The sequence below is a fragment of the Podarcis erhardii genome, assembly GCF_964252035.2.
Source record: "Podarcis erhardii genome assembly, chromosome: Z".
Lineage (NCBI taxonomy): Eukaryota > Metazoa > Chordata > Lepidosauria > Squamata > Lacertidae > Podarcis > Podarcis erhardii.
In genome coordinates this window covers 43591734-43603997 of record NC_138504.1, presented here as the reverse complement: position 1 = coordinate 43603997, position 12264 = coordinate 43591734, and the positions used below count along the sequence as shown (strand labels likewise).

General features: G+C 45.0%; 1 long non-coding RNA gene across 4 annotated transcripts in view; it reads left to right on the top strand.

Moving 5' to 3' along the window:
• The window catches only part of LOC309333866, a 45715-nt gene extending 33755 nt beyond the window's left edge, over positions 1–11960 (top strand). For 3 of the 4 annotated variants that reach the window (XR_014152727.1, XR_014152728.1, XR_014152730.1), the window contains 5 exons: positions 792–938; positions 5780–5944; positions 7583–7696; positions 8222–9549; positions 10017–11960. This is a non-coding gene — a long non-coding RNA (uncharacterized lncRNA). The remainder of the gene's footprint in view (positions 1–791; positions 939–5779; positions 5945–7582; positions 7697–8221; positions 9550–10016) is intronic. The other variant, XR_014152729.1, reaches the window with a different exon arrangement.
• The last annotated feature ends 304 nt before the right edge of the window (positions 11961–12264 follow it).

Here is a 12264-nt window from a genome sequence, read left to right as displayed (position 1 = left end):
TGTACAAGGCGGTTGATCCCAGAGAGCGCCCTGTGGATTTATTTGCATAATTACAGGGAGAATGTGCCCCTCCTGGTGACTTGGTCACATGATACATATTTATTTGTGCAGTTTTGTGCTGCCAACCAAGCCTAATTATATTCTTTCTCTTCTCTTCTTTCTGGAAAGAACCATAACTGCTCCAATGAGACATTATTTCAAGATGACACTGGCATTTGCAAAAGGACAACTGAGCAAGGCCTGTTTTCATAGCAAGCCCAGTGCTGGTGGTCAACATAATTAAGGGACTTACTCAGGGCCAGTGTCATGCACATAGCTTCCCACAGTCCAGAGGAGCAGTTCAAGCAGGGGGGAAGGCAGTCAGTCAGAAGGGGAAGAGAGAGACGTGCCTTTCTCTCAGCCAGCCAAAAGCAGTGGGTTAGAGTCCCCCTTTCCAGAAGGAGGAGAGAATGTACCTTATCAATACAGTGAGAGCGGGCTGGATGCAGTCCAGCCCTCTGGCGAGCAGCCATTAGTCACCTCTCAGGGGAGGGGAGAATCTTCAGCAGAAGAAGGGGTGGGAGCTGACCCTGAAAGTCCAAGGGTTTGCAGGAGAACAAAGGTCAAAGAGAGGCGTCAATCAAAAAGGAGGAGGGGTAGAGACTTTCCTGGTTCCTCCCGGAAATGTGATGATGGCTCAGATGCTTCAATTGTAATGGATAGTTGCTAGTGTGTGCAGTTCTGAGGCTAATGACTGTATACAATAAGTCTTCTTGTAATTACCACCACTGTGTGCTGTTTATATATGCCAGTAGCCTGCCAGCTCCTGCCAGCTTGAAGCATATCCACTCTTCACATCAGATGACCAGGAAAGAGTTGGGATGTCCAAAGAGCAAGGAGCAGCTGGAGGCGCGCTGAGGGGGGCAGGGGTGACGGGCACTGAAGGTGACCCCTATCAGGTACTATGGTAACAATATTTGCAACTTAAATCACAGTTCGATCATCTAGCAGGAGCTTTTGGAGAGCAGAACAAGCAGTTAGCTCAAGAACGGGACTTGCAAATGTCTAAGTCTCTAGTTGCCCCTCCCCCCAAGTTTTCTGGGGGGAAATTGGACTATTTATCATTCAGGATGGGATTTCTTTGGTTCATGAAGATTAAAGGTAAAGGTAAAGGTACCCCTGACCGTTAGGTCTAGTTGCAGACGACTCTGGGGTTGCACTCTCATCCAGTGGCGTAGCGTGGGGGGTGCAGGGGGGGCCGGCCGCACCGGGCGCAACATCTGGGGGTTAGGGTTAGGGATAGGGTTAGGGGCGCAAATCCAGGGTTAGGGGGCGCAAATTACTTGCCTTGTCCCGGGTGCTGACAACCCACGCTACGCCACTGCTCTCATCTCACTCTATAGGCCAAGGAAGCCGGTGGTTGTCCGCAGACAGCTTCCGGGTCATGAGGCCAGCATGACTAAGCTGCTTCTAGAAAACCAGAGCAGTGCATGAAAGCATTGTTTACCTTCCCGCCGGAGCAGTACCTATTTATCTATTTGCACTTTGACGTGCTTTTGAACTGCTAGGTTGGCAGGAGCCGGGACTGAACAACGGGAGCTCACCCCATCGTGGGAATTCAAACCGCTGACTGCTGACTGCCTACCACCAACCTGATCAGCAAGCCCTAGGCTGTGTGGTTTACACCACAGCACCACTCGCGTCCCTAATGAAGATTACGGGGAAGGAATTACAAGACGACACAGAGAGAGTGAGATTCCTCATTAACCTTCTGGAGGGAGGAGCACAACACTGGGTCACTCCTTTGATGATAAGCGATGACGGAGCCCTGTTTAATCTGGAAGCATTAAAATGTGTAGTTTGTACATCCAATCAAGATAGTTATTTTATAATTCCAAAATTGGCAATTGTATACCAAATTGTTCCATGCCCTGGTCTTCTACAATCACTTTATGAAGTATGTTGCTTTCCAACTTTTCACCTCCAGCTGTTCCAGGCACTCAGCCTTTCCAGGAGTAAATCCCCAGGATTAGCTGAGTGTTCCCCTCCAAGCTTCAGGTTCGATTGTGAAGTTCCAGGGACCTCCAAATAGGCAGACATGTAAATGGATGTTTTTTGCAATCCAAATAATGCGATCACCAATTGTCAGCCTCTGCTAGCTGCAATAATACTAATACCAGAGCTGTTCAGTCGACTTCTAGTTTAAGTTCCAAATGCCAATAACAAGGAGCAATAGATCAAGTTCAAACTCACCAGTCAAGTTCAATCAGAAGGGAAATCTCTGTACCCAATAAAATGATATAATAAAGTCCCTCTAAAGGCTGCAAAAAGTCTTTTCTCTCACTCACAAATTGTTCCCTTTGCAATTGCCTGTGAGCCAGAAAACGGAAGTTGACTTCCTGTTTTTCCGTTTTTGCCAAATCAACTTTTCATTTTAAAAGCTTCCAATTTTCTCCTTAAATAAGATTTAGATCCAAAGACCTTGCTGGAAAATCTGCTGCTTTTGGTGATGACTTGTGGCTTTGACTGTAGGGTTGCGGTGAAGCCGTGAGCAATCTCGACTGCTTTTCCTCCCCCGCTCCACTCACCTTGCGGCAGCAGCGGGTTCACAGGAGGTTGTGGGAGTATAATCACTCCGCTGGTCCTCTTTATGCCCCACTTCATCCATTGGGTTCTCTAGGGGGGTGCCTAGCCCTGGCACTCTCCCCTAATGCCCAAACAGCCTCAGAATGGTCTCCCTTTAATCAGACGACATGAGCTGCACCATCATTTCCATTCTGCAGCAGACTGGAAGTCCCCCAATTTTTAAAAATTATGTTACAATTCCACCACATGTGATAAAACATGCCTTCCTTCTCATTACACTTCCAACATTTATTGGAGCCTATTCTATACATTTTTGCCATTTTTACAGGCATGATATACCATCGATTTCCCTCAACTTCCTCTTCTGGTTCTTTACATAATAACTTCTCCTGCCTGTTTTATTATATCTTAATATTATGTTCTTTAGTTTGAACTTTGTTCCATTCTTGTAATTACCACCACTGTGTGCTGTTTATCTAGGCCGGAAGCCTTCCAGCTGCTGACAGCCAGACAAGCAAGCTAAGTAAGCTATGGCTTAGAGCAGGGTCAGCTCTGGAGGTCTGGAGCTCTCCATAGCTGACCTGAAGTATCCAGGTTTGCATGGCCCACTCCAGGTTTGCCTGAATCTGCAGGTGGGTGAGAGTGGCTTATTTTTTAATTATTTTTTTTTAAAGAAGACTTATGTGTGCACCATGCAAGCTTTAGCCTGATAAGAGCCAGCTGCAAATTATGGCTCTCTGGGGATCTGCCTTCCTCTGATCCTCATCCCCTCCCCCAGTTAACCTCCATCTCCATGGCTCAGTAGTGGGACATCACCAAGACCGTCTCCCATGACATCCTTGATTCTGGTTTGGATCCTGAAATCTCAGAGTCTGGGATGCTCCTGATCAGGCAATCCTAGCTTAGAACCTCAGATCATGAAGGTCCAGGTAGCAGCAGGGGAGGGCACCACTGTCCCAAATTGAATTGACTACTGACACAGGGAATGAAACTAAAGAAGAGGTTGGATGATGCATTTTGTGGCTGCTGATTCTGCTGCTGTTACCCTTCACCACCACTTCTGTCTGGGCTTCATTTCCTGAAGTCTCATAACCCTGAGATCAGATTCCTCTTCCTGAAGGGATAAGGCTGAAGTCTGGAGTAGTAGATGTGAATCTTTTCTTATATTTGGGTTTTGTCACACATGTGGGGTTAAGCAGGGCATCTAGATCACCTGGTGCCACTTTGAGTTAGATGTAAACTCTAGTGCATCTCCTATTTGGAAACTAGATGCTTTTGTGAAGTCTGTTACATATTGGGTGGCATGTATTTGGGGAAGAAGCTTCCTCATTTGTTCTTCTAATGAAACCTGCATGTTCCCCATAGGCATTAATACCTTTGCAGTACAGTATTTGCAAAACCAAACAAGAAGGATTTCATGTGTCCAAGTGGGAAAGGAGACCTACCAAGGGAGGGGTCCAAGTTTAGGGTGATATAGTCAATAGAAGATTTTACCACATGTTGGCAACAGTTTCTTCAGTAAAATAGAAAAGCTGATAAATGAGCCAATACATATTAATATTGTTTAAATTGTGCAAAACACACACACAGAGCAGCAACAGCCCTATAAGGTTCACATGAGTAAAAGAACAAGCCAACTAAAAGATAGTTTGGCTTTTATCAGAGGTTCTGCACTGTGTCTTTTCCCAGCTGTGAATTGATGGGGGAAAGCTGGTATGAAGGTATGGAAAGAACAATAAGCAATTCATTTCCTACTCCCCCCCCCACCCGCTGACTCAAAACACTATTTGAGGTTAAGCAACAAAATGTCCTGTGGAACCTTAAAGACTAACACATTTTTCATGGCATATACCTCCATGGACTAGAATTAGATGCATATGGTATAATTCTCATTGGAAAGTATATACAGTGGTACCTCTGGTTACGTACTTAATTCGTTCCGGAGGTCCGTTCTTAACCTGAAACTGTTCTTAACCTGAAGCACCACTTTAGCTAATGGGGCTTCCTGCTGCTGACACGCCGCCGGAGCCCAATTTCTGTTCTCATCCTGAAGCAAAGTTCTTAACCCGAGGTACTATTTCTGGGTTAGCGGAGTCTGTAACCTGAAGCGTATGTAACCTGAGGTACCACTGTATACACATAGGTGTACAGGGGAAATGTAAACATTGGAGTTAAATGGCAATGAAATACAAAAAGTACAGTCTGTGAGTGACCATTTGATTTGAGCTTATAAATGTGCAAAATAAGCATACTGACCTTTCATAAGCGAGCACTGCTGAATAGATGATCCCTGCAGTGGGATCAAAAGCCATTGTATTAACTCAGACTCAAATCTATACAACTCAGCTTCTTAATAAGTTGCAATTCAGCAGTTGCACATGGAAGTTTATTCATTTATTTAGGAGTGTTTATACCCCGCCCACTAACTGAAGTTTTTGAGGTAGCTTATAATATATCTGAGGGATGTGGGTGGCGCTGTGGGTTAAACCACAGAGCCTAGGGCTTGCTGATCAGAAGGTCATGGTTCGAATCCCAGCAATGGGGTGAGCTCCCATTGCTCAGTCCCTGCTCCTGCCAACCTAGCAGTTCGAAAGCACGTCAAAGTGCAAGTAGATAAATAGGTACCGCTCTGGTGGGAAGGTAAACGGCATTTCCGTGCACTGCTCTGGTTCGCCAGAAGTGGCTTAGTCATCCTGGTCACATGACCTGGAAGCTGTACGCTGGCTCCCTCGGCCAGTAAAGCGAGATGAGCACAGCAACCCCGGAGTCATCTGCGACTGGACCTAATGGTTAGGAGTCCCTTTACCTTTATAATATATTTGAAACACAATAAAACAGATAGTGATGCAATAGCCACTGCACCAAGGCAAAGATATATGTGAGGCTCCCACAGTTTGTTCTCTGATGTTCCAGCAAATGCCATTCTGCTACTGAGTCTACTGGCACATGAGTCCATTGAGTGACGAAGAAGGTAGATCGGGCAGGAATTCCTTCCTGGGTGGTGGCCGTTGCTCCTGTCTCTCATAGCCCCAGCCCTGGTGGCAGATGCAGGAAGTGTTGGGGGAAATAAAGATGGCCCATGCCTCCCTCCCAGTTCTCAGATGTTTCAAGTGCCACCAAAGATGTCCACCACAGAGCATTCTGAGGGAATGAAATGTTTTCCCGCTGGCTTGTTTCTGATGCCAATTCTGTGCCCATTTCTTCCTTTGTATAGGAACTGATCTTCTAGTCCTATGCAGAATGCCAAAGGGATTTGCTGGCAGGTGATAGAATACATCACACTGGAAGATAAGCAGTTGGATTGATCTTTGGCAGCCTACATTATTAGGTGTTGCAATAGCAGCACCCTAGTAAATGTAGGAAGAGAGTTAGCATATAGGTTTGTTTATGTTTGTCTCTATTATGTGGCTTTTTGAGCAATTTAGACATGTGGTTTGCTGTAGCCTGCTGTGTCACTCGTTAATAAACCCACATGGCTTGAGCTGGTTGGATTTTGCATGATTTTTTTTTTTTGGGGGGGGGGAGAAACTGTTGTTCTGTGGACCAAAAGAGAACCCTGGGATATTTTTAGATAGCCCTTGGCCCTGGGCAACCTTCCAAGAGATGCATCCTAGTGGTGGGTGGGGCCAGAGGTAAAAATTGGGGAACTGGATGAGACTCTCATCTTTTGTACAGTGGGCTGCATTCCAGAATGCGTTCATGCAAAAGCCAAAAAAAGCCTTTCATGCAGCACCCACCAACATGCACAAACATCTCTCAATCCTGGCAATCAACAAGCATTATCACAGTTCAAGGACACATATATTCCAGCCAGGCAAAAGCGCTTGAGGGGAGCACGGAGCAGGGCTGGCAAAGGCTTGAGGTTCCTCACCTCTGCTTTAAATCATCAACAAACGCCTGACAAAATTAACTGAGGAAGCTATCTTAATCTGAGTCAGACCACCTACCCAGCTGTTGCCAACACTGACTGGCAGTGGCTCCCCAGGGTTTCAGACAGGGGTCTTTCCCTGCTTTAACCAGAGATGCTGATGATTGTATCTCTGAATTGTCTTTTTCTGGCAAGCAAAGCCTGTGCCCTACCACTGACCCATGATGCCTTCCTACCTTCTTAAGATCCTAAGAACATGAGAAACATAGTGCAGCATCCTGTTATCATAATGGCCAACCAGATGCCTATAGTCAACCAAGAAACAGGACCCAAGCACAAGAGCACTCTCCCTCACCCCCGTGGTATCTCTGACTGTGGAGGGAGGCAGAACACAGCCACCATGGCTAGTAGCTGCTGATAGCCTTATCCTCCATGAATTTGTCCAATCCTCTTTCAAAGCTCTCCAAGTTGGCGACCATCCCTGCCTCCTGTGCGAGTGAGTTCCACAGTTTAACAATATCGTGCATGAAGTTCTTCCTTTTGTCTATCCTGAATCCTCCAGCATCCAGCTTATTGGATGTCCATAAATTCTAGTGTTCTTCACTTTTACACAGTTTGGGAAATCTTACCCTTTCATTTTTGTGTTGATTTGTGTGTGCAGAAATCAATAACCAGCCATTACTTCTTCATCTTCAAATGCAACATCACCTTTCAAACAAATCCTAATAAAAAGTGCTACTGGAACTCTTGACCCATCCTTTCACATCTCGCATCACATCCCTCTAATAGGCTTGCACATTCCACTACAAGCATAAAAACAATTGCTTCACTTGTACTACTTTGCCTCCAACAATGTCTGGATGGCTGATGAATGCATGGTTTGAATTTTGTCAGGCATATCCAACATTGATGAAACATTTTAAAGAAATCCACTTGCATTACTGTGTTAATTAGACATATAGGGCCAGTAATGCATATGTAATCCCATTGGGACTAGGCTTTCCACCTTTTCCTTATTTCAAGGAGAGGGTCTTTATATAGTATTGAAATGCATGCGTTCTTTTTCAAGTTAATGGTAAAATAATACATGGCAAGAAATAATATTATGTTTTCTTATTAATAACTCCTTTTTTCAACTCTCTTCTTCAGCTGAAAAGACTCCTAGATCAGTTGCCAAGGATCAGTGAAAAGACAGCCCCTGTGCTCAGGCTCACAGTTTAAAAGGCACAATACACAAGGAAATACACAAATAACCGCGACGGGGTGAGCTCCCATTGCTCAGTCCCAGCTCCTGTCCACCTAGCAGTTCAAAAGCACATCAAAATGCAAGTAGATCAATAGGTACTGCTCTGGCGGGAAGGGAAACAGCATTTCCGTGTGCTTCTCTGGTTTGCCAGAAGTGGCTTAGTCATGCTGGCCACATGACCCGGAAGCTGTCTGCGGACAAATGCCGGCTCCCTCGGCCAGTAGAGTGAGATGAGTGCCGCAACCCCAGAGTCGTCCACGACTGGACTTAACTGTCAGGGGTCCTTTACCTTTATACAAGGAATGGGGGATTGTGAGGGAGGAGGGGATATGTTCATGCAGAAACTGAGGAAACAAGGAGGTGATGCAAATGTTGCAGGTTTCAGCAGAACTGATAGAGTTGCCCTATTTCCCTCCTATCTGTCTGCTGCAGCCTTAGTCCTCTGGCTGCAAAAGTAAATGCTGTCTTTCAGTCCTCAGGGCACAGTTAATTCATTTGTTAATGTATCTTTTTTCTGATTTGGCAACCTTCTTGTGGCACAGGAGAAGCCAACAGGCATGATTGGTGGAGACAACCTGGAAGTTTCTTTGCCAAGAAGCCGCACTGATGCTGTTCACAAGAGGCAATGCACAGCAGAAGTTCCTGACAAACTCCATCACTCAAATGACAGCTCATTTGATATCTTGCCTCCTTGCTCCTTCCCTTATCCCAATAACATTTTGCGACTCATTAGGAAATGATCTATGACTATCCATCCCTGTGTCTTCAAAGCTACAATTTATAGCCTCTTGTATAATTAAAAAAAACAACACAATTTGGTTAAAATTGGTGTAGTGCCGATATGCAAGTGGGATGAAGCCCTCTGAGCTTCCAGGGAAGAAAGTTCCAGTGTGAGAGGGTTATTTTCTGAATTGTTGTCTCTGGGCAGAATTAAATTGCCTTGACACAGATACCCATTTTAATCATAATACAATGACTCTAATTTCTTTGTGCCACATTGCATCAGGGAAATGAATTCAAAGAGGAGGGGGAAATACGTTTTTCAGATGAGAGTCACATCCTCTTTTAGGTGTATTACCTCATTGCCAGGGAGATAACAATGAGTCATCTCATTCCTGCTTTTATTGATAAATTCCATCCAACCCAGCCAATCCAATGAAAAGGTGGATGAGCTCATAAGAGTTCCTCCCTAGAAGGATCCATTTTTAGAGTGCTAGTTTAATGGATGGCTTACTTCAAAGCACCATCTGGAGCTATCCCACTAGCAAACTCCTAGGGGACGAGGGGGTATTCAGCCCCCAAATAAAATATTTGAGGGGACTGCCCCCTCAAATTGATGAGCATTCCCATTGTAAAATTGGTGTCCATGTGCCATACCCCTCTCACAATATTTGAACTTGTGGACATCCAACAAAGCTGAGTACTGGAAGATTCAAGACAGATAAAAGAAAGGATATCTTCATGCAGCTCATAGTTAAACTATGGAATGCCTCACATGAGGCACAGATGGCCACCAACCCCAATGACTTTAGAAGAGGATTAGACAAAAGCATGGAGGAGAGGGCTATTGACGGCTACTAGCCATGATGACTATGCTCTGCCTCCAAAGCCAGAGGCAGTGATGCTTCTGAATGCCAGCTGTTGGAACCAACAGGAGAGGAGAGTGCTCTTGTGCTCAAATCCTGTTTGCAGGTGCGCCACTGTGAGAACAGGATGTTGGACTAGATGGTCCATTGGCTTGATCCAGCAAGCTCTTAGATTCTTATGCCTAACCTGTTCAATCCTAATGGATCATGACCTGAAACGAAACAACGGTCCACTTTAGAATCCCCAGTCCGGTGGATTATTTTACAAGGTGACCTTAGGTTATGTGCTATATGCATAGCACCCCTCCTATTTCACTTCTAAAATAAGGTATACAGCTGCCCACAAACTGAGAGGCTAGTGCACTGGGCTCCTTGCTGTCATGTGCATTGAATGCATGTAAGGCAAGGTCTGTGGGAGGAACTAGGTTGTGTTCTCTCTCAGAGGGAATTGTATGGGGAAAGAATGGCTGCCGCTGCCCCTCCCCCTGCTCCCAATGTGATATTAGTAGTTTGGAAGGAAAAACTTTAATGGGGGGAGGGTGGATGCCTTAGAATTTTTCATTAAAAATCTGCCTCAGAATTGCATGGGGTGGAGTTAGTCCCATTATCTCTGAAAACTGAGATAGACCAGATCTTAATGGGGCCTTCCCTCCATCACTTGGCACTGATGATCACTGAGAATTCTTGGAGAACAAGTGAGGTCCCTGCAGACTGGAGGCAGGCAAATGTTGCTCCCATCTTCAAAAAAAAGGGGGGGGGAGAAGACCCAGGTAACTACCGACTGGTGAGCTTGACATCGATACCAGGAAAGGTTGTAGAGCAAATAATTCAACATTTGGTCTGTGAGCACTTAGAAAATAATGATGTGATTACTAAGACCCAAAACAGGTTTCTTAGAAACAAGTCATGTCAAACAAATCTCATTTCTTTTTTTGATGGCATTACAAGTTTGGTAGATTACAGTAAGAGTTTTGACAAAATAAAATAATTCCTTCCAATAGCACCTTAGAGACCAACTAAGTTTGTTATTGGTATGAGCTTTCATCTGCCATGATATTCTTGCAAGGAAGCTGGTAAAATGTGGGTTGAACAAGGTAACTTAGGTGAATTTGTGGCTGGTTGGCTGACCAAACCCAAGGATTATGGTACTCATTAATGGTTCCTCATCATCCTTGAAAAAAATTAGATGTGAGGTGCTGCAGGGTTCTGTCCTAGGCCCATTGTTCAACATCTCCATAAATGACTTGGATGAAGGAATTGAGGGGATGCTCATCAAATTTGCAGGTGACACCAAACTGGGAGAGGTAGCTAATGCCACAGAAGACAGAATCAGGATTCAATATGACCTTAACGGATGTGAGAATTGGGCCAAAACTAACAAAATAAATGTCAGCAGGGACAAAGGTATGGTTCTGAACTTAGACAGGACAAACCAGCTGCACCAATATAAGATGGAGGACACCTGAAAAGGATCTTGGGGTCTTAGAAGAACACAAGTTTATCATGAGTCAACAGTGTGATGAAGCAGCAAAAAAAGAATGCTATTCTTGGCTTTATCAACAGAAGTATAGTGTACTAATCAAGGGAAGTAACAGTCCCGCTCTATTCTTCCTTGGTCAGAACACATCTGGAACACACCTGAAATACTGTGTTCAGTTCTGGGTGTCATGATTAGAGAAGGATGTTGACAGGCTAGAACGTGTGTAGAGAAGGGCAAGCAAGATGACCAAGGGCCTGGAAACTTAAGTCTTATGAGGAATGGTTGAGGGCATTGTGTATGTTTAGTGTGGAAAAGAGGAAACTGAAACTGATAGCTAAGACATTTAAGACATTAATGGAATGACTGAATAGAGCTTATGCCTCCTCATTCCCTTGCTCTCTCTTCCCTGCTTCTTTTCATACCATTTTGCCCTTACTAAGTCTAAGAACATAAGAAGAGCCATGCTGAATTAGGAAAAAGACTCACCTAGTCCAACATCCACCTCTCATAGTGGCTAACCAGATGCCCCAAAGGGAAGCCAACAAGTAGGAACAGAGCGCAACAGCACACTCCCCTTTCATGCTTCCTGGAAACTGGTATTCAGAGAGTAACTTGCCTCCAACAGTGGAGGTAGAGCATAGTCATCACTGCTAGTGTCCATTGATAGCCTTAACTGCCATAGATTTGTTTAATTCCATCCAAGTTGGTGGCCATCACTACCTCTTGAGAGAACAAATTCCATAGTTTAAGTGTGCTATGTGAAGAAGCACTTATAAAATCATAGAACTGTAGAGTTGGAAAGGACACCAAGAATCATCTAGTCCAACCCTGTAATGCAGAAATCACAGGTAAAGAATCTCTGGCAGATGGCCATGTAGGAAAGTCCACCACTACCTGAGGGAGTGTGTTCCACTGTTGAACAGCTCTTACCATCAATAAGTTATTCCTAATGTTTAGTTGGAATCTCCTTTATTGTCACTTGAATCTGTTGGCTGGGGCCCTTGGAGCAGCAGAAAACAAAGCTTTCTCCATTTTCCATGTGACAAGACTTCCTTTTGTCTGTCCAGAATCCAGGGGTGCCAATGATGAATATAGAGACCTTCAAGCCAGGCTATCCTAATCTCATACCGTGAGTTGTTATCTTTGTCTCACAAAAACACATTTCAGAGTGTCTGCATAAGAAAGGGAGATGTGCCTTGCTCCATGTCCTAAACTCCCTTAAAAAGGTAAAGGGACCCCTGACCATTAGGTCCAGTCATGACTGACTCTGGGGTTGCAGTGCTCATCTCGCTTTATTGGCCGAGGGAGCCAGCGTACAGCTTCTGGGTCATGTGGCCAGCATGACCAAGCCACTTCTGGCGAACCAGAGCAGTGCACGGAAACGCCGTTTACCTTCCCGCCAGAGCAGTACCTATTTATCTACTTGCACTTTGACGTGCTTTCGGACTGCTAGGTGGGCAGGAGCAGGGACCGAGCAACGGGAGCTCACCCCATCGCGGGGATTCGAACCGCCAACCTT